Genomic DNA, 24,515 nt, shown 5'->3' on the forward strand with positions numbered 1-24,515 from the left:
AGAAAATATCCAAGTATAGCGACTATAGTCATCGACATAACTAACATAGTATCGGTAACCATTGGTAGAAACATTGTGAGCAGGCCCCCAAACATCGTAAACAATTAATTGAAGTAGTTCAAAATATATAGAGCGAGATATCAGAAAAGTTAATCTATGATTCTTGCCTCATTCACATGCCGCACAAAGATTGACATTATCATTTCTTAAAAAGAGAGTATTACAACGAGTTAGAATTTTCTTGACGTTAGGAGAGGAAGGATGTCCTAACCTATAATATCAATGACTCAATGGGGATGAATCCACTTTAGGAATAGCTTTAACTGAAGCATTTTATTTGGAAGGGTATTGGCCAGAGAAGAAGAGGGTAGGCTGAGACATGATGCTGATGGAGGAGAGAATCTATCAGACTTTCTAAGATGAAATATGTACAAGCTATTATGCAGAGTGCCTCAGAGGAATTGAGTTTGTGTTGCTAGATCCTTCACAACATAGAAACGAGGGTAAAACAAAAAAAAGAAATTATTATCATGAGCAAATCGACTTACACCAATGAGTATTATGAGTTTCAGAGTTTGACAAATAAATTCGTAAAAGAACTGAAGAACCAAACTAATCGAACGTAATAAAGAGATTTTGGCTTAAAGAAGACTTATTGGAATTAAATGGATTAAGAACTAAAGTTTCTATAAGAATAAATAATTATTAAAACCGATGACACGAAGTTCAGTAAAAGGATTGGTAAATAGAACTGAAGACTTCGCGTAATTGAACTTGAAATACATACATCAACTTAAATATTCGAACTGAGAAGACATCAGTGAGAACTGATGTTGTCCAGCTGAACTCATCCTTCGACCAAGTTTGACAACTGATCAGTTAGACACGTCATCAATTGTAATATTAGCTGATAGACTGACAGTGCTTACCAAAACAGAATTAGTTAAAACAGAGCAGAACAATCTGATACCTCGTAATACTGTGAGATAAATTCATCTACTTGGACTAAATGAAGATTCAACGGACATTAGTCATTATATTCATTCAATGTGACCGTTGGAATCGGAAACTATATATAGCTGATCGATTCAGTCGAAGAAGGTTAGTGAAATATACTGAACGTACTATTTTCGATCATCAAATCAGTTGCTTTACATTATCAAGCATTTCTCATATTATAAATCGCATACTCAAGCTCTTATTTCATTGTATTTAATCGTAGCATTCAGGATACTCTTTAGAAAGATTCAATTATTTGCTTTAAGGTGTTGAAAAACTAAGAGTTTCAGTTTGGCAGTGTAGAATTCCAACTAAAGTATATTATTACAATCAGTTGTATTACATCAAAGTCTTCTAGTGAAAAACCTATTCTTGAAATAGAAGGGGTGACGTAAGAGCATTTGAAGACTCCGAACATCCATAAAAACCAGTATGTTCTATTTTGTTTTCTATTCAGTTCTTATTGCACCTCACCTTCAGTATTTAATCTATATTTCAGTCTATTTCTGCAGTTTCATTAGTTGACTAGTTTATATTGACAAACAAGATTTCAAAATCAGTTTTATCAAAGAACTGATTCACACTCTAAAAGATTTTAAAAAGCCTGAGTGTTTATTCAACCCACCTTCTAAACACTCAAATTATCTTAACTGATCCTATCAAATGGTATCATAGCAGTTAATCTTGTCTTGAATACTTTCACAAACTCGAATGGATAATCACGTTGTCTATCAACAAAATCCCCATGTTCTCCAGAGAAAATTTTGAAGATGAAAAATTAGAATGTAGGCTCATTTAGTTGTCCATCACGATGACTTGTGGTATGTCATAACTGACGGACCCGTGAAGATTATGAAAACTAACACAACTGTTGCTCTTACTGATGGAGCACCACATCGTATAGAAAAGCCACGTGATGAGTGAACTTTAGAAGATAAAAGAAAGACAAACTTGTAAAATGTTGCCAATGACATTCTGTACAAGACGCTGGATAAAGACACATTTAGCAAAATCAAAATTTGTAAAACAGCTAAGGAAATTTGGGAGAAACTGATTCAGCGGTGTGAAGAAATGAGCAGACCAAGGAAAACAAACTCTGAGTTGATGTTCAGAAGTTCGACAATATCAAGATGAAATCCAGAGAATCAATGAGTGAATTTGATGAAAGAGTAAGCTGCATCGTAAACGAATTGAATGTACTAGGAAGAGTGCACTCAAACAAAGAGATTGGCTTAAAAGTGATTTGTGGCCTTCCCAAGGAGTGGGATGTCAAAACAATGGCCATGAGAGAATCGAAAAGATCTGAATAAGGTGGAGCTACTTGACTTATTTGCTGACTTAAAATCCTACGAGTTCGAAATACAAATCAGATAAGGCGAGCCAATAGTAGCATTGGTCACAACTGCTCTGAGTTCATTGAAACTGGAACCAAAAAATTCAGTTGAGAAGTCAGCAGAACAACTTAGCAATGACGCAATGTCATTGTTTTTAAAGAAATTCAGGAAGTTTATGAGAAAGAATCAAGGTTCCTTTTAGAGAAAATATCACAAAAATGAATCAAAGGAGGAACCAAAATGCGCGCTTCAACTGCGGAAAAACTGGTCACTTCATTGCAGATTGTCCAAAGCCGAAAAAAGACAGCAAGAGATCAGGTGAAATGGTAAAAATCCCTTCGAGCACAGAAAAAGATTCAAGGATGAGAAGAAGCCATCTAGAAGAAAGCATGACGAATTTGTAGATGAAGAGAATAAGTCAAAATGGGCTGAAATGCCACATGGCTGATGATGCAGAGCTGTAGTCCAACAGTGATCATGTATTTAATTTTAGTTCTACTGATTTCACACAAGAAGAAATCATTTCCACACTGTACGATATGATTAATGAGTACCACAAGCTAGCTATCTCCTTTGAGGAAGTTAAGGCTAAGCAAAATGATCCTTCAAATGACACATATGATAGCCTAAAATCAGTTGAAAGTCTAAACCTCAAAGAATAGATTGTTAAGACGATGGCTGAAATGGATGAAAGTAGTTCTTTGACTCAGCAGTTGAGATCATAAAATTCTAGATTGACTGAAGTCATTCAAGTTTGGAATAAGTCGTCAGTCACTCTGACTGAAATGCAAGGGTCTCAAAGACCAGTTGGAGTTACGACTGGTCTGGGCTTTAATAGCCAAGATGATCCCTCAACAAGTTGTACAATGCCAAAAATGAATGTGAGCAAAGGGAAGTATGTTCACATTGGTAAATCAGTTATGGTACATAAAAACCCTGAGTTAAGTAAGCCGGCTGAGCAACCAATTGGAAATATGAACAATGAAAAATGACATGGAATTGGTTATAGCCCCAAGAGTTCAAACAAATCAAGAAACTAGTCACCCAAGAGTTCTAGTTATGATAAATAGAACTCAACAAGAGGCTATTATTGTAATGCCCGAATACACTTAACCACATGCATGCATGAAAATTAATTAGAATTTATTTAAATACATGCTCTAAAGGTATGCTTAGGTATTTAGATTATATAATGAATATTTATCCAAATGTTATGAATGTGAACTTTCTGCAGTCAAAAACGTGATGTGCGGAAAAGGCGAGAGAACCGAGGATGATTTTGATAAGGTTTCTATTTTTAGAAGTTTAGGAATTGAAAACTCAAGATTTAGCAATACAAATTAGGAAAGCGGAAAATTTTTTTTAATAAGGAACGAACTTAATCGGTAACAAAATTTTGCTAGAAAACTGAGAAGTTTCGGACTTTCTATACTAGGAACTAGTAACACCAAATATATTTAATTACCACTTGGAATTCTGGTTAATTAATTATTGAATGAATTAACTCCTTAATGGGCCTAGATTAACAAGAAGTTAATTAAAAAATTTAGGGCCTTTAATATAACGTAAAGCCCACATAGCAACCTAATGATTTAATTAAATAAACCCTAGCCACCCCTACACCCCTAACATGTCTCCCATCATTTCTCAGCACACACACTAAACCCTAGAAGTGGCCGTGAGGTTCATACCTAAGGAAGGAAAGAAGTTTCGGGTCTCGTCGTCTCTCGTCGTGCCGTCGCTTGTATTTCGTAAGCATAAACGATCAAAGCATGTTTTTAAACCCTTATTATGCACCATTCAATCCATAATATTGCATGTGATTGATTTTGTGTGAAAGATTTATAATGATGATTGTTTTCAATTTCATGCATGTGTATCTCTTGTTTCCATCAAGATTTTTCTAACATTTTGAGAATGCAAACCAAGGAATTCAAGTGTTGGTCTAGAATTTTGAGAGGAGATTTGAAGAGACAAAATACGAAATGGAGAACAGCATGGGGCTGTCCGCCATGCACGCAGAACACGTGCAGGCCGTGAGTGTTAGGGGAGGTTCGGGGTTCTATCGGCCATGGGAGCTGCATGGGACCCTAGCCGTGGTCTTGAGGGAAGGTTGAGGGTCCTAAGAAGGTCTAGGGATGGTTCGGTCAGGTATTTGATGCGCTAATTCAGCACTGGAATCGAAACTCCACAATATGCACTTGTTGGGTTGTTTTGGTGTGTCACGGACCTATGGCTAAGGGGATGGTGGAAAGGGCTGGACCAGGGGCTTGGGATATGCCTTAGGGTCTTGGTGAGAGTCTGGTATGAACCAAGGGGCGAGCCAAAGGATGTGATAGCCGCTGATGCGCGAGGGAGCCCCTGCGCGAAAAGGGGTACGTTTTGTGCGCTGCTGTTGCGAGAGCTATAGGGCCTTTGAAGTCTTGTCTATGTCTGAAATGGCCTTATCATGGACTTATTTAGGGTCTAAGGAAGAGGTCTAGGGCCTGGTTTGGGGTTGTTTTGAGCCGTGGTCCGTTCGGGGTCGTAATTTGTCCGAACGTGTCAAAATAGGGATGAAATGAGCCTTGGTTAAAATTTGGATTCAAGTTTCGATTTTGGCTTGGGTTTGGGAAGTATCCGTAGCTTAAATTTTGTCTTAGGATGTTAATAAAGGTCTTGTCTCTGGTTGGGTTGAGTCGGAAGGGTAGTTTGGCCATTTGCTTTACTGAAAGCTCGAAAATGGGGGTAAACGAGTCATCCGGTAAGCGAATTGAGTCATTTTTGAAACATAGGTCCTAACACTAAATTTCCAGCAAGCTATTGAATATTTTTGGTATTTTCAAAGGTTTGCAATTGAGACGTTTTTGTTTAGTCAAAGTTCGGGGTCGTCCGGGTACGTATAACGTTGAATCATGCGCGGTCGGTTCGAGGAAAGTCGAGGGAAGTTTTCAACTTCATAAAACAATTCCCTATCATGTTAAATGTTATTTTTAAAAGTTTTAAAGTATATGCATGAGATATGCTATTTTCAGAAGTTCATATCTGCATGTTTATGCTATTTTTAGCAGTCTCGATGTGTACGAATCATATAAGCCATATTTGGAAGTTTTAAAGAATATGGAAAGTTATGCATGTTTTTATGAAATGATAAAGTAAAGGAAAATATTTTTTAGGAATGTGAATTGATCATGACGTAAAATAGTAGTAAGGGATCTGTTGAAAACGAGAACGATGAACTTGAATGAAAAGGGAGTGAACCGTCGAAAATGGGGGCGATAATCTCAATGATAACGGATCTATTGAAGAAGTGAACTGTGAAGTTATTTTATTTTATAGTCGGAGGGATCGTCGAAGAAGTGGACATTGAACCCGACGGCCTAGTACTATGGTTTATTAATTGATCAATCGACTGAATGCTATCACTATCGAGGATCAGACTTCACATAAAAATGTTATTTTAAAAGGAAAAGTTGATGTTTAAGCATGATTTTAAAATGTTGCATATCTTGAAGGTTTCAAGGTTGCATGACAAAACAATTTTTAGTAAACGGAAATTTTATGCGTGTGATTTTATAATTATGTACTTGCTATATCAGGTTTGAGCATGCTGAGTCATTACACTCACTAGGTTTGAATGGTTGCAGGTGATGACGATTTTGAGTCGTGAGGTGTGGACTATCGAGTCATCCGGGAGGCACAGTGCATACCCGTGGACCTAGAATTTCCGCCAATGTTATATATTTTGATGATTTTATGGATTATTGCTTTTATTTACAGACTGAGAGGATGTTAGAATTTATTGAGTTGAATTTTAGATTTTTATTGCTTTATTTAATTATTACGCATGAATGGTTATGGATATTATTAAATTCATTTATTTGATTATTTATGCTAGTTTATTTATGATGAATTAATTATGCATGGTTTAGAAAAATAAAACTAGTGTAAATTAAATTAATTTAGAAGTAGGGTTATTTCAGTTTGTATCAGAGCAGTGGTTCATGAAAATGGTTATGCTTGCTGCCGTTTTTCCGAGGAGCTCGAGAAGTCGCGCCTCAAGTGTGTGAGTTTTATTACTTTAAATTTGATTGTCTAGATTTACTTGCTCATATGACTGTAAAATATAAATGTTAGATGCCTTTCATTTTAAAACTGCATGTTGGTTATGTGTTGGGTTGGACGACTTGTACAGACATGCCTCCTAGACGAGTTCTTCGTAGAGATAGTGAGGGTAGGTAGGAGGAGGAGATTCTACCGCCTCCTCCAAATCAGAATTCTTGTGCATGTGTGCTAGCTGGTATGGCTCGATTACTGGAGCATCATGTTGGGAATGATGCGAAGGTCTGACCAGAGGCAGTTTATGAGCGGTTTAGGAGGATGGACCCCGAGGACGTTTCTGGCGCTACTGATACATTCGTGGCTGAGGGGTGGATCAGGTCTTTGAAGGTTATTTTTAGGTATATGGACATGGCAGACGCTGACTGGGTTCGTTCTACTGTTTACTTGCTGAATGTGATGCTTCCTTTTGGTGGGAGGGAGAGGAGCGAGGAGTTAATTTGGAAACATTGACTTGGGAGGGCTTCAAGAGGGTATTCTTTGAGAAGTATTTCACCGCTGATGTCCGTTCGAGGTTGAAGAGAGAGTTTGTGATTCTGCACTAGGGGGGATTTGTCTGTTGCTGAATTTGTCCAAAAGTTTGACCGTGGCTGTCACTTTGTGTCCCTGATTGCAAATGATGCAGCATAGAAGTTATGGCATTTCTTGGATGGTTTGAGGCCGACGATCAGTCGGTATTTGTTGCTGGCAGACCCGATCGAATATAATGCTGCTGTTGCTAATGCTTTTTGAGCTGAACAGTCCCTGAAGGACATTGAGTGGGAGATGCAGTGCAAGAGAAATCATGCTCAGAAGTCGAGTCTGCAGAATAAGAGGCCCGTCACGGGGCCTAACAAGGGTCAGGTTCAGCAGAAGCATCAAGGAACGCCGAGATATGCACAGAAACCAGGCACGCCGAAGAGTAATGTGAAGCCATTTTGCAAGGATTGCAACCGCCACCATTATGGCATGTGTATGTGGTTTTCTGGAAAGTGCTTCAAATGTGGAGAACAAGGGCATATCGACCTCAATTACCCTAAGCTTCAGGCACTTGCATCTGGCAGGGCATATGTTATGCATGCAGAGGAGGCTGAGCCAGACACTACTCTCATCACATGTATTTTAATTATCACTTTGCCGATTTATTTTTGATATTTAGACAACATATTAGTATTGCTCGTGATATAAGGCATGATCGTTGATTTATTTAGCAACTATTAGAAAACCCAAGACTGGTAATGAAACGTCCACTACTCATTTTCTTAAAAAATGCTAGAATTTTTTTTAAAGTCTTTCAATGATCTCTACCGAATTGAAATAAATACTTTTAAAATATTTGATTCCATTTAAAAAAAATAAAACACCCAACTATATTTGAAAATAAAAGAAAATAGTTTAAAACATAAAATCGTCAAACGTTTGCAAATCCTAACTTAGCGATATTGCTAAAACTAACAACCTCTCAAAAGCATAATCAAATTCGTAAAAATATCTTTAACATAAACTTAAAATCATAAGTGCGGAAAAACAAGCGCAGGTCCTCGGGTTATGTGTACCTTCAGTCCAGCAAGATCAACCATCAAGACCTCCACTACCATCAACATCATACTCACCTGCATCGATTACACCTATTGAGTCTAACGACTCAACAAACCATAATCTTGATAAAAAAAATAGTAAGTATACAGATCACATTCAACAGTGAAAATACTTTTACGTAAAATAACATTTTCATAATCATGCATAGACATAACATAAATAATTTTCATATCATCATAAACATATTCATATTCAACATATACATATACGTATTCATTTTTCTTTTCATTGAATTCAAATTGTTAATTGTGACTTTCGTATAGGAGTTCGATGGATACATGTACATGTAACCACAGTATTGGGCGGCGGGGACATCAGCAACATTTTCACCCGTCAACTTAGCCTTAGCCTTACATATTATCGTATCATCGTATTAGTCACAATTAATTCACTTGCTTCAACATTTCATATTATCATCACTTTATAAAAATTAAACATGCATAAATCGTTTTTCTTTTAAACCATGCATGCAATATATCTTTTAGCGTTAACGTTTCATCACAAAATTCTATAAACATTTAAAGTAATCATTTTAACATATTTAACATCATTCAGAGCACTGCCATGACGTTTACTATTTTTCAGGTGTAAAATTATCGTTTTATCCCTAGACGTAAAATTTCACGATTTTGAATTTTTCTTATTTCCGTTGACTCTAGACCATCCCAAATTAATTATTTAAGCTTAGATTAATTTTTCTAGTATTTTTATTTAGCTTAAATTCATGGATTTTTATTTATTCTTTAATTAAAAATTCTTAATGCGTTTTAATCTCGAATTAAGTTTGAACTTTAATATAAAATTCTCAAATTTAAAACATAGACTTTTTATATTTAATTTGACCTCGTGAACCATGATTCAACCCCCGTTGAACCATGTTTCAACCTTAGCCAATTAACTCTAGTTTTCAAACCATGAACTAAAACAACGAGCCATCTTACGTTTCCGACCACCCGAGCCAAGCCCTTACCAGACCCTATAGGAACCCTCTTTGACCCATTGGACAACTAGGACTCGGCCCTAGTCCAAGCCTAAGCCATCTGTGTGAGCCATGCGTTGCGGCCGAGAACCATACAAGACTAGGAATCTTCAAAACATTCTAGGACTCTAACCACCGAGCCAGCCCCTGACCCAGACCCTTGTGCACCCTCTCAAGACCTTAGAGACCTAGCCTAGCCCAGCCCTAACCACCCTGGCTGAGCCACAAGTCCCAAGCGCACAACAGCCCCTGACGCGATGCTGTGTGTAGAGTCCTAGCTTGCTAGGATTCCTTCCCAGACACTGTGCTTGAGTCCTAGCATGGCTAGGACCCCTCTCCTGACCCAACCATGACCCAGCCCAACCCTGGTTGCACCCTAGCCGAGCCATGCATGGTTTATCCCTTAACCCTAGCCCTTGACACAAACCATTTTAATCGGTTCCAGCTTGTTCCAAATTCATGTGTAGCTTATTACGTGCATCCTAGGACTCCTTAAATCATGTAAAATGTTTCCCTTCAAATCCCTAATCATGACAGCCCATTCATGTAGACATATAACATGATTTGATGCAAAAAAACACACTTTCAAACCCATGTTTTGCATAAGAACGAAAATCATAAAAGGGACATGTTTTTTTTATATACAAATCATAATTACATACATATTATGATGTGATGGATGAGTAAAGCAAGAAATATGGCATGTCTTTACCTATTTAACGAACGAAAATTTGTTGACGAAGCGAAAAACGACGACGAGAAAACCTTTTCTGAAATCCTCAAAAGAATTCGAATCTTTTCCTTGCTGAATTGTGTGTGCCGTGATTTGTGTGATGCTAGGAGTCTTGAGAATATTTTATGGGAAAGGGGCGTGTACTATTATAGAGTTTGGGGTAGGGTTTGGGCTTAATTGTTTGATAAAATAATTAGTGTGTAAGTTAGGGCCCATTAGTATAGTATAATAGACCCAATAAACCTAATTGTGCATTTTAAAAATATTTCTTTTAGGAATGTTCGTGAAATTATTAGTCGAGTTGTCAAAACGTTCGTATTTTTGTTGAAAATTGAATAACAAAAAAAATTACGTCCCGACGTATAAAATTACCTCAAAACTCCTTATTTTCAAAAATAATAAAAAGCTTCAACCTTATTTTAAATAATTAAAACAACTATTTAATAAAAACAATTTCCATTTTTCAGCCCTCGGTCTTCGTTCCTCGATCGCAATTCAAATAACCTTTAAAAATACACTTTTATGCATTTAAGTAGAAAAATACTATAAAATCATTAAACATATCAACATAATTAATTTAGCAATTAAAATCAATTAATTAGTTATTTTTCACTTTCCCTAGATTTGCGTGCAGTTGGATTACGTCGTCTTAATTTTGGACCTTACAGGTAACCCTAGGAAATTCAAAATTCTTGGGCATTTAAAAGTTAAGAAGTTTGTGTCGGGTGTGCTGTCACTGTTAATTCAGGAAGGATCCGTCTCGAGGGTGTAGCCACGAATGCTTTGTTATATTCTGGAGCTATGCATTATTTTATTTCTGAATCTTTTTCTAGCCGTCTGAAGGTCACATCCGAGCAGTTGCATTTGAGATTTAGAGTTATGGTGCCATCGGGAGAGGAGATGCTATCGACTAGTGTGGTTAATGATGTAGAGCTCGAGATGCAAGGACATCTCCTACGAGTTGATCTTATTGTAACTCTTTTGCCCGAGTTTGACATTATCTTGGGTACGGATTGGTTGGCAGTGAATGGAGCTTCAATCGACTTCCCTCGGAGGACCGTATATATTAATCCAGTAGACGAGGAGTCATTCTTATTTGAGGCAGTTTTGAGCAGCCTTGTGCCGCGCATTATCTCTTGCTTGCGTGCGAAGAGGTTGACGATTAAGGGATGTCAAGATTTTCTGGCTAGTGTTATCTTGATTCCTGACACGGACAGTGGAACTATTGAGGAGGTGGAGATAGTTATGGAGTTTTCTGATGTTTTTCCCTACAACGTGACCGAAATTCTACCAGCGAGAGAGATGGAGTTTTCTATCGAGGTGATGCCGGGCACCATGCCAATCTCTAAGGCACCTTATCATATTGCACCTACGCAGATGAAAGAGATGAAATATCAGATCCACGAGTTGTTAGACAAGGGTTTTATTCGTCCGAGTTCATTTTCATGAGGCGCGCCAGTTCTCTTTGTGAAGAAGAAAGATGGTAGTCTGAGACTCTGCATTGATTACCAAGAGTTGAACAGGGTGACCGTGAAGAACAAGTATCTGTTGCCAAGGATAAAAGACCAATTTGATCAGTTTCAAGGAGCTTCGGTGTTCTCGAAGATAGATCTTCGTTCATGTTATCACCAATTGAAAGTCAAAGAAGCGGATGTTCATAAGATGGCTTTCAGAACACGTTATGGACACTACTACTTTCTTGAGATGTCATTTGGGTTGACAAAAGCCCCACCGATCTTCATGGAACTCATGAATCGTTTATTTCAGCCGTATTTGGATTTATTCATTATCGTATTCATAGACGACATTGTGATCTATTCGAGAAGTCGTGAGAAGCACAGTAAGCATCTGAGGACGGCACTGAAGGTGCTTCGATATTGGAAGTTGTTTGCCAAATTCAGCAAGTGTTATCAGGCTGGAGAAGGTGGTGTTCTTAGGCCATATTATTTCGAAGGATGGAGTAGAAGTCGACCCAGCTAAGGTCGAAGCTGTGGAGGAGTGGTCAGTGCCTAGGAATGTATCCGAGATACGCAGTTTCTAAGGCTTGGCTATTTATTATCCCAAGTTTATCAAGGGCTTTTCATCTATTGCAGTGTCCTTAACAGCCTTGACAAAGAAAATTGCCAAGTTTGTGTGGAGTTCCGAGTGTTAGAGCAGTTTTGAGTAGTTGAAGCAAGAAATTACTGTAGCACCCGTTCTAGCAATGCCTTCCAGGAAAGGGGATTATGTGCTATACACTGATTCTTCGAAGCTAGGTTTGGGCGTCGTGCTGATGTAAAATGATAAGGTGATCGCCTATGCGTCAATAAAACTGAAGGTTTATAAGAAGAATTATCCGACACACGACTTTGAATTAGCTACAGTTGTTTTTGCATTGAAGATATGGGGACACTAATTGTATGGTGATAAATGCAAGATTTTCAACGACCACAAGAGTCTCAAGTACTTCTTTACTCAGAAGGAGCCGAACCTGCGGTAGGGGTGATGGTTGGAGTTTGATAAAGACAATGATTGTGACATTAGCTACCACCTGGAAAAAGCTAATGTGGTGGCCGATGCATTGAGCAGAAAGACAGTAGTAGTAAGCCATCTAGCAGTACAAAAACCTTTCCAGATAGAGTATCGGAGGTTCGGCCTTGAGATTTATGCTAGTGGCCATGCACCAAGATTATCCACTTTGACGGTGCAGTCTATTTTGAGAGTCCGCATTTGTACTGAGCAGTATACTGATGTGCACTTGTATAAGTGGAACAACGAGGGACAAATCGAAGGGCAGTACGTTCTATTCGATGGAGGACGGCATGGTCAGATCTAAGGGCCGTTTATGGGTGCCTAGTGGTGATTCGTTAAGAGTTGAATTTATGACAGAGGCACATGCTGCGTCGTATTCAATCCACCCAGAAAGTACGAAGATATACAAAGACCTACATTTACTCTATTGGTGGCCGGGTATGAAGATGGACATTTGGAAGTTTGTGTCCGAATGCCTCATTCGTCAGCAAGTGAAGATAGAGCATCAGAGACCAGCAGGGCTGATGAGGCCACTCCCTATTCCAGAGTGAAAGTGAGAGAATATTACGATTGACTTTGTGGTTGGTATACAAAAAACAGTGAAGGGATACAATGCCATTTGGGTGATCATGGATCTTCTGAATTAATCAGTGAATTTCCTGCCAGTGAAGACGAAATACTATTTCTCAGTATGCCGAGCTGTATATTCGAGAGATAGTCAAACTGCATGGGATTCCAGTGCCTATTGTATCCGATAGAGATCCACGCTTTACTTCATCGTTCTGGAAGAGTCTTCATTCCGCTATGGGGACCAAGTTCTTGTTTAGTACTGGCCTTTCATCCGCAGACTGATGGCCAATCAGAGAAGTGAACCGGATTTTGGACGACTTGCTACGAGCTTGCGTGATCGACTTCCAGGGTAGTTGGGAGCCAAAGCTGCCGCTTGTTGAGTTTACCTATAACAATAGCTATCAGTCCTCTATAGGCATGGCTCCCTACGAGGCTCTGTATGGAAGGAAGTGTAGGTTGTTGATTCATTGTGATGAGGTCGGAGAGAGAGCCGAGATTGAACCAGATAATGTTCAACAGACTGCGGATTTGGTAGTCAAGATCCGGGATAGGACGGAGACGACGCAAAGTAAATAGAAGAGTTATGTAGACAAGAGGAGGAGAGATCTCGAGTTTTTCGTTGGTGATCACGTCTTTGTCAAGATATATCCCATGAAGGGAGTTATGTGATTCGGGATCTTTGAAAGGGTGGGAGTATAGGCATACAAGGTGGCCTCACCACCTAATTTAGATGGATTTCACAATGTCTTTCACATTTCTATGCTCCGCAAATACATGCCAATCCATCATATGTACTGAATTATGAGCCACTGGAGCTTACTCCAAACGTGATCTACGAGGAGAAACCGACAAAGATCTTAAGCAGGCAGAAGAAGAGGCTGCGTAATAAGGTGATCAAGATGATCAAGGTCAAATGGCTAAATCATTCAGAGGAGAAAGCTAATTGGGAGATTGAGTCCGGCATGAGGAGTCGCTACCCTAATCTTTTCGGTGAGTACTGATTCTGAGGACGAAATTCTTTTAAGAGGGGGAGGAATCGTAACGCCCGAAAACCCGAACACACTAACCACATGCATAAATGAAAATTAATTAGAATTTATTTAAATACATGCTCTAAAGGCATGCTTTTGTATTTAGATGATATAATGAATATTTATCCAAATGTTATGAATGTGAACTTTCTGCAATCAAATATGCGATGTGCGGAAAAGGCGAAAGAACCGAGATTGATTTTGATAAGGTTTCAATTTTTAGAAGTTTAGGAATTGGAAACTATAGATTTAGCAATCCGAATTAGGAAAGCGGAAAATTTATTTTTAGTAAGGAACAAACTTAATCAGTAACGAACTTTTGACAGAAAATGAGAAGTTTTTGACTTACGATACAGGGAACTAGTAATACCAAATATATTTAATTACCACTTGTAATTCTAGTGAATTAATAATGTAATTAATTAACTCCTTAATGGGCCTAAATTAGCAAGGATTTAATTAAAATAATTTGGACCTTTAATCTAACCTAAAGCCCAATTAGCAACCTAATGATTTAATTAAATATACCCTATCCCCTCACATGTCTTCCATCAATTCTCAACACACACTCTAAACCCTAGGAGTGGCCGTGAGGTTCATATCTAAGGAAGGAAGGAAGTTTCACGCCCCATTCGTCTCTCGTCGCGCAGTCGCTTGTATTTCGAAAGCGTAAATGATCAAGACATGTTTTTAAACCCTTCTTTATGCACCATTCAATCCATAATGTTGTATGTAATTGGTTTTTTGTGAAATGTTTATAAAGATGATTGTTTTCAATTTCATGCATGCTATCTCTTGTTTCCATCAAGATTTTTCTAACGTTTTGAGAATTTTTGAGGGATGGATGCAAACTAAGGGATTCAAGTGTTGGTATAGATGTTTAAGAGGAGATTTTAAGGGACAAAAGAAGAAATGGAGAGCCGCATGGGGCTGTCCAGCATGAACGCAAAACGCGTGCAGGTCGTGAGGGTTAAGGTGGATGCTCGAGGTTCTATCGACCATGGGGGCTGCATGGGACCCTATCCGTGGTCTTGAGGAAGGATGAGGGTCCTAGGAAGGTCTAGGGAGGGTTCGGTCAGGGCTTTTACGGGCTAGTTCAGCGCTGGAACTGAAACTCCACAATATGAACTTTGTTGGGACGTTTGGTGTGTCACGATCCTAGGGATAAGAGGATGGTGAAAAGGGTTGGACTAGGGGCTTGGGAAATGCCTTAGGGTCTTGGTGAGGGGTTCGTATGAACCAAGGGGCGAGCCAAAGGCTATGGAAGTCGGTGGTGCCGGAGGTAACCGCAACGCGCAAGGGGGTGTGTTTTTTGCGCTGCTGGTGCGAGAGATATAGTGATATGAATCTTGCCGGGCATGACGTGCTAAATCTTTGGAGGAGATCCAGACAACTGCGTTGTCAAGATCGTACAGCAAGATTCTAAGTTTCAAAGAATTCGACATGCATAGAAATGAAGTTTTGAGACATTTCAATATTATTAAAGTGCTAAATGATGAATATGATGCCAAATCAATACCCTGGACCCAAGAGCTTTGCGCTTGGGCGGTGAAACTTCATGCCCGAGCGTGTGCCTGGCGCCCGAGTGGTAAAATGACGCGCCTTACCGCCACAGTAACTGTCCAGACGGTGAATTCCAGATCACTCTGCACCCGAGCGGTAACATCTTACCGCCTGAGCACGCCCAGTCCAGAACCCTCCGTGCTCAAGCGGTAGAATCTCGCGCCCGAGCGTGCCCACCTTTGGGAAAATTTATTTTTACCTAATTTAGAGTACTAAATTATTTGGTAACTATATTTTCTTATCTTTTAGATTTGTAAACAATATATATACGAAATTTGAGCATTTTAAAAAATGAACATTGAGTTTTATTATATTTTGTGAATTTTTCTCTCAATTTCAAACTTCGGATTTGTATACACCTTTTTGTGTTTCTCAAATCAAACTTATCAAAGTTTAATACTTTGTTGCATTTGTCGATTATTCTTCACTCAGATTGTCAAAGACGAGTTCTTTGAATGTTCGATTAAGATCGATTGTTATCCTCATTAATATTTGTTGCTAAGTGCTTAGTAATTTAGAGGTGAATATTACAACAATTACTTGTTTCAAAAAGATCGAGACAACAACGTTCTTTGTTTCATCGAATCGAGGGCGTGACTCCGTTTTCGAGTGCGTTCACTTTTCGTGATTGAAGAATCGCATCATTTGGTATCAAAGCTTAAGGTTCCTTTTGATTCAAGTAAGTTTACCCTTTTTATTATCAGATCTTTTTTTATCCTTTGTTTGTTTTCAGAACTATTTTGTTCTATCGTTCTTCTTCTTTCGTGAATCTTTGATTCTCGAAATTGTGATTTCTAATTTTTTTCGAGTTGCACAACCCTCCTTTATGAAAAACCAAAAAAAAAAAATCAAAAATAAAGTCCAAAAATTTCGAATATTTATCATAAATAGTTTTTTTTTTGTTCTACTCTCTCGTGGGAGCCATATTCAAGTCTCTCACAATAGAAAAAATAAAAAAAATTGTGCTATTATTTAGCATTGACTCTTGTTCTTATCTATTTTGTGAGTCATGTTCAAGTGACTCTCACAATAAAAAAATAATTCACATTTCTTGTTTTACGCAGTTCGTGTAAGTCAGTTTACAAGTGTCGTGAAGTTTGAACTTGTGAGTTTGATGCACACAAGCTACATAGCCTAAAGTGTAACCTACGAGAGAACTCTTAAAATCAAGTGAAATACTTGAGGCCGAGCGTTTATTTCTTGGGGTGACATGCAAGGTATTTATAGTGAGGACAAAAAAAAAGAGTCGAGAGAATTTTCATTGGAGTGATTAGTGAAGATTCATGGTGAGGAAACTTTATCTTTTATTGTTTTATACTAACCTTTTCTTGCAGGTATAATGTCTAACGATTGCAAATTTCAAACAATGTTAGGAGGGTTGGATAGAATATGGGAGAAGAAGTTTAAGCCTCTACGTGAAAATTATAGGAGGTGCAAAGAAGAGGAGCCGTATGATATGCAAGATGATGGGAATATGAAAGGTAGTAAATTTGGAGGGAATAGAGCGTTGCACGTGGATCGTTATGATGATAGGCGATGTGATGAATATAATGGGTATAGAAGCCGGGAAGGGTATATACTTAGTGTCAAGAAGATGACAGTTCCATCTTTCAATGGGGAAGCAGATCCAAAGGCATACCTTGAGTGGGAGGATATGATGGAGTGTGTATTTGAGATCTGAGAGGATTACACCGAAGCAATGAAGGTAAGACAAGCTTGTAGTGAGTTTACCGAATATGCTACTACTTTGTGGGATAAGTTAGTACTGGGTAAGAGACGATGTGGGTATGACCCAATAGTTACGTGGGATGAGATGAAAAAGGTGACGAGGAAGCGATTTGTTCCAAATCACGATAATAGGAGAGGTGGAAGGAGAGATGAGTGTGGCTTGTATGAGGCTCCTTTAACATCCACTTGGCGAACGAGCTTGGAAGAGAAAATCATTGCTAGGCCAATGGAGAAGTCGAGACGTGAAACTATCAACTATGAATATCAAGGTACATTAAAAAATTCAATTACTCGTACTTGTGATATTATATGTTGTAGGTGTTTCGTAGTTGGGCATGATATTATCCAATGTCCACGTAAGAAGGTGAAGGTAGTAGATTTGTCAGTTGAGCTTGAATCTCAAATTGAGATTGAGGTTGTAGTTGAACCTAAATCTGAAGTTGAGGTTGACGGAATTGAGGATGATAATGACACACTGGTTTTTGACGCTAGTGTGAAGCAGTATGTGGTGGAAGATGAATTGATAGATGATGGTACTTCACTGGATGAAGATCCGAGTGCTGCTGAACAAAACACTGTGGGGAGTGAATCATTAGGTTGGAATAAGTGCCTAATTTGTCTACTATGGAGGAGGAGAGTAGGCAAAAGAAACTTTGTTGCCCACATCATTTGAGGAAAAACATATTTTTTTTGATCAATTTAAAATTATTGAAATGAGTTGAAAAAAATGTGATATGGTCGAAAGAAAGAGTGAACAAAAGAGTGAGGTGACAATAGGAAGAAAAAACGAATGATGATATGAGAGAAAAAAAAGAACGAGAGATCAAAGAAAGGAAAAAAAAATTAAAGGCTCAAAAGAGTGAGGTTGAGAGTTACTTGTTTTTGCATAAACCTCTTCAAGTATCTTTGTACAAAGTGGTTTATTCTCATTGTGATAATATAGCCGGTTCAATCCCGTGCATTGTTGTTTCTTCTTTGCAGGATTTTGGAGTTGTTATGACCAGGAGACAAACGAGTCTTGTTAAAGGGAGAACCCAATGGATTGGGTTGCATGAAAGCAAGTGAAATGGCGATGAGGTAAGGTTAGTTGCTAATGAAACAACTAAGAGGTACAATTTTCTTCCTTACCTTAGTTCATTGTTGAGTTGTTTTCAATATTTTAGAGGAAATGTTGAAAGGGCTGATTTTAAGAGAAGTGATTGTATCTTCACTTTTGTCTCTAAGTTTTATGGGTGTGAGAATTATGAGAAGTTTCATGCATTGAGTTTAAACATTGTTGATTTTGATATATCACGAGTTGTTAAATTGGTGGGAATTGGTGGCTACAAAAAATTATATGCATTAGACTTAAATTCTTGTGATGTGATAAAAGATTGCATGGATAGTACATTTAGTGTGTCCTATTTGCATGATTTATATTTGATTGGTGATGGTTGTGAAGATTACATGGTTGGTTATAATAATTTCTATGATCATGATAGATATTTGGTTAGAGAGAATTAATTATTTGTTCCATATTCATTTCATGATCGACGTGTTCTTGAGACACATAGTTTTGGCTTGACATAATGAAACAATGGTGATAAAAAAAAATACATCAGAAAAAATAAAAAGAACAAGAAGAGGAAACAGTGAACTCCCATGATTAAGGCTCCTCCCTCTCAGTTCTGATTGTTTTGAATCGATCGATTCCAATTTGTGGCTCCACTGTGCCATCAAAATAGTGATTCAATCGTTGAGCAGTGACTGTGAACGGTTCATTGTTCCCATCCTTCAAAGTTTTGGCTCCCGAGAGGAACACCTTGGTAATCATGTATGGTGCAGTCCACCTTGATTTGAGTTTCCCAGGAAACAAATGCAACTTGGATTTGTACAGCATTACCGCTTCACCCTCTAAGAATTCTGTCAAAGTGATGCGCTTGTCGTGTGCTTTATGTGTAAGCTCTTGGTCGGTCAATGCCAGGTCATAGGCTTGACCTCTGAATTCGTCTAATTGATCCAATTCCAGCAACCTGTGTTCATTTAAGTACACGTAACTTAGGCGTGGAGACAGTGGTTTGAGCTCAAGTGTCGGTGGTTCCTTAGTGCTTGACTTCTAAGGGGTTTAATCTCTTCGATCATCCAAATCCTCCAATTTCATCCTTACTGCTTCTTCCATAGATGGTTGGCATTAAAGTACGCGACTATTTCAGATTTTTCTTCATCCAGTTCATCCTCAGTCAAATCAGTGGTGAGATTGGCCTTCAATGGATCCTTCATAACATCCTGCACAAAATTACATACAAGTGAATCCAAAGAATCAACTTTAAAACAATAATTAGTGTGCAATGTGTGCGTAATAGTGTTAAAGACATTAAAAGTGATTTCCTCCTCTCCCACTCTCAATCTCATCTTCCCTTCTTGCACATCAATCAGGGCCTTGCCAGTTACAAGGAACTGTTTCCCTAAACTCAAAGGCATCTCCCTATCCTCCTCCATGTCAAGCACCACAAAATCTATAGGAAATATAAACTTTTCCACTTTCACCAATACATCCTCTATGACTCCCCGTGGATACTTGACAATCTATCTGCTAGCGAAAAAGACATCCTTGTTGGCTTAGACTCTCCCAATCCAAGTTTCCTAAACACAGACGAAGGCATCAGGTTAATACTTGCACCAAGATCAAACAAAGCTTTTTGAAAAACAACATCATCAATCATGCAACAAATAGAAAAACTAAATGGATCCTTCAGTTTTGGTGGGATCTTGTTCTGCACCAATGCATTGCAGTTTTCAGTTAAGTTTATAGTCATATGGTCTTTTAACTTCCTCCAATTTTTTAAGATGTCCTTCAGAAATTTAGCATAACTAGGCATTTGCATCAAAACATTAGAAAAAAGAAATGTCCACTACTTTTAACTTTAAAATCCAACTCATTTTTTTTCTTTTAAAATTGATCATAGAATATTAAATTCACAATAAAAAAATAACTTAACATTACCATAAATAAAAAATTAATTTAACATTTAAAATCTCAAGTGCTTCAAATCCCTAATTCGTCAATTAAGAAAAAGCCTACCTCAACCATTACCATGATCAAAACTAACATTCAAAATAAAGCGTGAAAATCCTTAATTAAATCATTATCAAAATCTTTATTTCAAAACTTTATTATCAAGCTAATGCGGAAAATAAATTGCCCTCGGGAGTGTACTCGCGGACTCGATCCACTCAAGCGTCAGTGCCTCCCTTAACCTCATCCTCTGTAGAGACCCGGGCTCTAACTCAATTATCTTTGGGATTAAGTGGATCTTTGCTAGAAAATGGGTCATAAAAAAAATTTTCTTTTAAACATTATAAAATATTGTATATAATCATACACATGTGATAACTCTATTTATTTCATTAAAAGTAAGTACATGTCTTGTTCCATTTCATTTATACAACTAGTGTTAGTAACAAACTACATATCACATGTAGAACATCTATTTGTCTTCTACGCCCGAAATCACCACGCTATCCAATCTCAGTCACGCTCTCCTTGACCCCGACCCTGTCCCACCTGTCGTCATGCACACATACAGACACAACAACAACCGGATACTCCGGTGAGAACAAATCCCAGTATAATACAATGTATACATGCATGTCATGCAATTAAATACAAAATCATAACACATGAATCAGTATTTATGACACATTAGTGAATACAGATAAAACTCTTAGACTTTTATTCTTTGATTCGACTCCTATCTAAGTCTAGGGATCCCGGTGTGAATAAGACGTAACAACCTCCCACCTACTCTCTCAATCGGGGTGGCGGTACGTCTTATTCCCGAACTTCGGCCCTCTCTGTATCGAATATCTACAATAGGAGTCGATCTTCTCCTATGTACATCGATATCACCTAACATCCGGTATCTTGGCATATCTGCCAACGACTCACCTATCTCATGTGCATTACTATAACTCAATATTCAAGGCATAACCATATCAAAAGGCATAACCATATCAAATGATAAACAATCTAGTATGTGATTTTAGGAAACTCAAATCGGATCTAATTCGAGTTGTGTCTTCCCGAATCAAGATTGAATTATACCTTTCTTGTTGTAGTCTCGGTTTGAACAAGTCGAAGTCTTGAAATCTCAATATCAAATCTGTCAATACAAATTTGAAATGACATATATAAAATGTACCATATCAACCTCTGACTCAAAGGAATACACATATGGATCAATATTCAATCTCGGTACATTTCAATGGCATAACGGCGTAATCTCGCGATACCGATCAACTCAATATCACAAGATATCAATTACAAATCATAACTCATATTCGATATAATCTGAAATCAATTAATAATCCAAATCTATCCATTTTCAATCAATATAATCAGAAAATCATAACAATCTCATAATCAATATGTTCTTCGATCTGACTTCGATTCTACGATGTTTAACATATCCAGAACACCATATATGAATCATATCAAATTCCTGTAAGATCATATTTTCAAATGATAACAGAACTCAATAAAACTTACGTAAAGTTGTAGCTGTCGACGAGAGGAGTACGGTACTGTGTCCGGATTCAAATTCTGATATACGGATCACACAAAATAATAAATCAAAGCAAACTAAAGTTGAAGGGATTTTCAGAGAAGTAGCCTCGGTTCTTTTGCTGAAGAAAATGAAGGAAACATATATATATTGCATGTAATCTCATACGTGGCTTCTTCAGAATTTTAGTGCATTTCAAGTGGCGCTCGGGCGATTGAAAAGTACCGCTCGGGCGCGGCATGTTCGTCCCAAGAATTATTCTCATTGAACACTGGCGCTCGGGCGGTCAAAAAGTACCGCTCGGGCGCCATACTTTCGGCCCAACTTCTTCTCTTATGGTGCATTGGCGCTCGGGCGGTGAAAAAACTACCGTTCGGGCGCCATATGTTCTGTCCGAAAAAATAGCATAATTCATATGTTTCGCCCAATCTAGTCTCGGAATGGTTCATCTATAATCACATCAATCCAAAATCCATAATTTCAGATTAACAAAACACAAATTTCGGGTATTACGATTCTCCCCCTCTATGACATGATTTCGTCCTCGAAATAACAAGCAATCTATCATATGAGATAGTCCATATAGAACGATATAACATCGGTTAAATAAGAATTTACATCACTGAAACAACTCTTGAAACTTTTGTCTCATATCTGATTCAGTTTCCCAGGTAGCTTCTTCGACGCCATGACGTGTCCATTGGACTTTCACAGCGGAATAGTCTTCGTTCTGAGTTGTTTGTCCTTCCGATCAATAATCTGAATCGGCTGTTCAAAATAACTCAAAGTCTCATCGACTTCAACTTCGTCAAGCTGAAGAATATGAGAAGTATCTGGCATATATTTCCGTAGCATCGATACATGAAAGACGTCATGTATCCCAGATAGCGAAGGAGGAAGAGCAAGTCGATATGCACGATCGCCAATTTTCTCAAGAATCTCGTACGGACTGATGTATCTAGGAGACAATTTCCCACGTTTGCCAAATTTGACAATGCCTCTGAAAGGAGAAATCTTCAAAAATACTCTGTCTCCCTGTTCAAACACTAACGGTCGACAACGTACATTCGTGTACTTGGCTTGTCTATCCTGCGCTGTCTTCATTCTTTTCTGGATCAGTTTTATTTTCTCAGTCATTTCACGAATCATATCAGGCCCAAGTTCTGGTAATTCAGATATATCATCCCAATACAGAGGAGATCTGCACTTCTTGCCATATAATGCTTCAAACGGTGCCATCTCGATGCTCGTCTGATAGCTGTTGTTGTACGAGAATTCACAAAGTGGTAGTGAATCTTGCCAACTAGTGCCAAAATCTAGCACTACAGCTCTCAACATATCCTCTAATGTCTGGATAGTCCGCTCTGACTGTCCATCGGTCTGAGGATGATATGCAGTACTCAGGTGCAATGTCGTATCTAAAGCCTGCTGTAAACTGTGCCAAAAATGAGAAGTTAATCGGGGATCACGATCTGATACGATAGATTTCGGCACACCATGCAATCTGACCACCTCTTTGACATATATCTCTGCCATCTAATCATGTCGGTACGTCATTCTATACGGAATAAAGCATGCTGATTTGGTCAATCAGTCAATCATGATCCAAATCGCATCACAACCCCGGGATGATCGTGGTAACTTCGTAACAAAATCCATGGAAATGTGATCCCATTTCCATTCAGGAATAGATAAGCTCTGAAGTAAACCTCCGGGTTTCTTCCTCTCGGCCTTCATCTGTTGGCAGTTCAGGTACTTAGATACAAACTCAGCAATGTCTGATTTCATCTGTTTCCACCAAAATTGTATCTTTAGATCGTTGTACATCTTTCTGCCACCAGGATGAATACTGAACCGACTATAGTGCGCTTCTGACAATATCTTTTGTTTCAAATCTGAAACATCTAGCAATACAAGACGGTTATTCACATACAAAACATGATCATGTACCTGATACTCTGAATGATGTCCTGCTCTGACCATCTCAATCGACTTCTGAACATTCTCATCATTTTTCTGTGCGTCTTTAATGTGAACAATCAAATCTGGTTCCATTTGAATCGTAGCAAGTCGCAATGGACTACTATTTGTATCAAATGCTAATCCAGACAAACAGCAATCTTCAATCAAATTCGAAACACCTATCGTCGATAAGGATAGAGCGCATACCTTTCGACTCAAGGCATCCGCTGCTGCATTAGACTTCCCTGGATAGTACTTGATTTCACAATCGAAATCCTTCAATAAATCGAGCCATTTACGCTGTCTCATATTCAACTCTGATTGTGAAAACAGGTATTTCAAGCTCTTGTGATCAGAATAGATTTCAAACTTCTCGCCGTAGAGATAGTGTCGCCATATCTTCAGCGCAAACACAATGGCTGCCAATTCAAGATCATGAATTGGATAACGAGTCTCGTGTGGCTTCAACTGTCTCGAGGCATATGCAATCACATGTCTTCGCTGCATAAGAATACATCATAGCCCTCCGTGAGATGCATCTCAATATACAACGAAATCACCAGTACCTGAAGGGATAGTCAATACTGGAGCACTGGTTAACCTTTTCTTCAACTCCAGGAAGCTGGATTCACACGCCTCTGACCACACAAACGGAGCATTTTTCTGAGTTAGCTGCGTAATCGGCTTTGCGATACTGGAAAAATCTTTGATAAATCGCCGGCAATAGCCTGCTAAACCCATGAAACTGCGTATCTCTGGCAGTGATGTCGGTCTAGGCCAACTGATCGCAGCCTCGACTTTACTAGGGTCAACAGAAATACCCTCTCCCGATACAATATGCCCCAGAAACACAACTTGCTTCAGCCAGAACTCACACTTCGACAG

This window comes from Primulina tabacum, chromosome 10 (genome assembly GCF_025594145.1).
Source record: "Primulina tabacum isolate GXHZ01 chromosome 10, ASM2559414v2, whole genome shotgun sequence".
In the NCBI taxonomy this organism is placed as follows: domain Eukaryota; kingdom Viridiplantae; phylum Streptophyta; class Magnoliopsida; order Lamiales; family Gesneriaceae; genus Primulina; species Primulina tabacum.